The sequence below is a fragment of the Notamacropus eugenii genome, chromosome 6, assembly GCF_028372415.1.
Source record: "Notamacropus eugenii isolate mMacEug1 chromosome 6, mMacEug1.pri_v2, whole genome shotgun sequence".
In the NCBI taxonomy this organism is placed as follows: Eukaryota; Metazoa; Chordata; class Mammalia; order Diprotodontia; family Macropodidae; genus Notamacropus; species Notamacropus eugenii.
The window spans coordinates 11,344,896-11,347,681 of NC_092877.1; the positions used below are offsets into that span (position 1 = coordinate 11,344,896).

A 2,786-nucleotide genomic window follows, 5' to 3' on the forward strand; every position below is an offset into this window, starting at 1 on the left:
TAGAATAGCAGTAGGGTCTCTTCCAAGTTTATCTATGAGAAGATACCTGAGACAAAAACTCTTGGGATGCTCTAAGTAAAGAACAGGTTAAATAGTAGGGACATGGGGACCAGAAAATGCACTGGAGAGCATATTTCAGTGCCAGCTCTATACGTATCCCTGCCAGCCCCAGACATTACCTACCTTTGGGTCACTGGCTTCACCTCTTCAGGAGTTTCAAGCTAAATACCAACTGATTCTTAAAGCAGGAGGCACTTGGCATACAATCCACCCATTCCCACCCTTATACTACATCCCTTCTCTGCAAGTCTAAAATGCCAGAGAATGAAGATCAAATTAAAAAAATGACCTCCACTCCCAATGGCCAAACATCAATATGGAAGCAATTCCAGTTGGTGAGAAGGAGTCAGATGGAGTTGGGTAGAAACTGAGGTCTACCCTATGGCCTCAGCAAGAGGGCAGAGTTGTGATAGGTGGGCCAGGTCTGGACACTGCTCTATATTGTTCACCACCTACAATAAAAAATATAACACATTACTGAATAATGTTTGTACAAAGTGTGAAGGGGAAGGACTATTTGGGGGTTGGGGGTGTAAGGTAAGGACTGAGAAGAGGATGGGATTTGGAAGCCTAATTCAAGAAGGAGAGTAGGCACTGATGCCATTCTCCAATCACACGGGGAAATGCCAGAGAAGAGAGCATTATAGAGAGCAGTCATCCTGGCACCTTGTTTCAGGTGAGTTACTGAGACAGAATGAGCCCATCACAGACTCCTAATGGAACAGTAACAAGAAAAAAAAGGAGAAACCCTGGATTCAGAAGTGGATGAGCCAAAAGAGAGAAGGTTGCTCATTTTCTTACAGGCTTCTCCAGTCTAGCATATCCCTCCCTATGGACAAACCCCTGAGAGGGCTGCTCCCCCAAATCTCATAAGTAACAAGTGAAACCTTTCCTGGGGAAATTATAGTGAGAAAAGTGGCATGACAGTGACTGGACAACCCAGAAAGAGATAAAGGCAAGAAGGATCATGGGAAAAGGGAGACCTCCTTAATTGTGATCCCCCAGAAGCTACAAAAGTGAAGATGTAGACAACATCCATGTGTATCTGCAGGGTGTCTGTCCTTTGGGCTGATGGTGCACTTCCTGTTCCCTAGGACCAACTGTGGGTCATATGTTAAAAACAGGGCACAAAACAAGGACAAGATAGAACTCATGGAGCTAGCATACATATTTAAAAGCCAACATTACAGCTGTGATAATTCTAGTCATTGTCTGCACAGTCTCAGTCTTAAACAAAATGAAGAGCCCTGCACATGAGGTGAAGTCCACCTTGGTCTGGAAGCAGAATATGGTGATAGTCATGGTGATGATGGCGGTGACAATCAGGACCAAGATGGTTGCTTTCATGTTATATAGTGTCTATGCTGCTTGTCATGAGGCTCTTTGCTAGGGTCAAGAAGGTCAGCAGGATGATGTTCCATGGGAAGCAGTGCCTGGGTCTGTCTTAGCAGACAAGAGTCAGATATGTACTAAGGAAGACAGCAGAGAATGCCAAGTAGATAGCTGAATTATTCCTCACAAAGGTGAGAATAGGATCCACAACGGTGAAAATACCAGAGATAGAATCTGTGATGAGCCACTAGATGGGGATGGTGGTGTAAACCTTCTGAATGAAGTGATATCGTATCAGACCTTCTTGTCTTCCCGTGTTCCAGTCCAAACCTGTCACTCTCTACAACCTTCTCTCCCCCACAGGCTTTACTTCTGTCAAAGTTCACAAGTATTGACTAAATGGAAGGCCTAGGCTGAGGATATGCATCTGGCTTCCCAAAGCCAGGCTGGGGGTAGGCTGGGATTTCCCCTGGTGGAGGAGAAGCTAAAGGGGGTTTCAGTCTTCATATGAAGGTGGAGCACTGGGGTTCGATATGGCTGCTCAAGAGTGAAGGGGCCTGAGCATTTGTCCCTGCTTGCCAGCTGACTTGCACTGCTCTCCATGGCTTGTGGCCGACTTTACCTAAATGATACTGATCTTTATAAAAAAACTGTGTCTGATAGGTGTTCCAGTCTTCATTTCGAAGATAAGTCCCCACATTGCTTTGTATTTAACAATAGTTTGTAGCATTTATAATGTCACCATCCCATCATCATCCTCACTGTTACCATTATCATGATTAGTGCAACGAATAATGTTAATGATATTAAACAACCCAGGAAAGCCGGACTGAAGTCCTGTCTCTGATGCATATTGGATATGACCTTAGGCAAGGTATTTAATGTCTCTGTTCTCTCCGGTGGGTGAATCAGTTAACAGCATTGATCAAGTACTTAATTTATGTCAGGTACTGTTCTAAACACTGGGCTAGAAAGATCAGAATGAAATTGTCCCTGGACTCAAGTAGGTCATTCTTACCACAGGAGACAACTTATACATATATTTCTTTTTAATTTCACTTGAATGATTAGGTTGGAAGACAGATTGAAGAGGATCTAGAAGAAATGAGAGTTTAAGAAGTGGAGGAAACAATCTTAGATGACTTTCTCAAGTACTTTAGCCACAAAGGAGATGAGATTTTTAGTTAGCAGGAATGTTGGGTCAAGTGAAGTTTTTTTTTCTTTAGGATTGGGAAAATATGGACCTATTTGTAGACAACAAATTAGAACTAGTTTCAGGGAAGATGTTGAAAGTTAGAGGGAATAGAGATGCTAGAAGGGGTAATGCGTTGGAGAAGACAGGATGGTTTGAGATCAAGGATGCTCATAGGAATTTGCCTTGGCTGGAGAAGGGT

The 2,786-nt window shown here is 43.3% G+C and overlaps 1 pseudogene; it reads right to left on the reverse strand.

Moving 5' to 3' along the window:
• Positions 1–434: 434 nt before the first annotated feature.
• On the reverse strand, positions 435–1,995 carry LOC140511115 (protein lifeguard 3 pseudogene; annotated as a pseudogene).
• Positions 1,996–2,786: the final 791 nt, after the last annotated feature.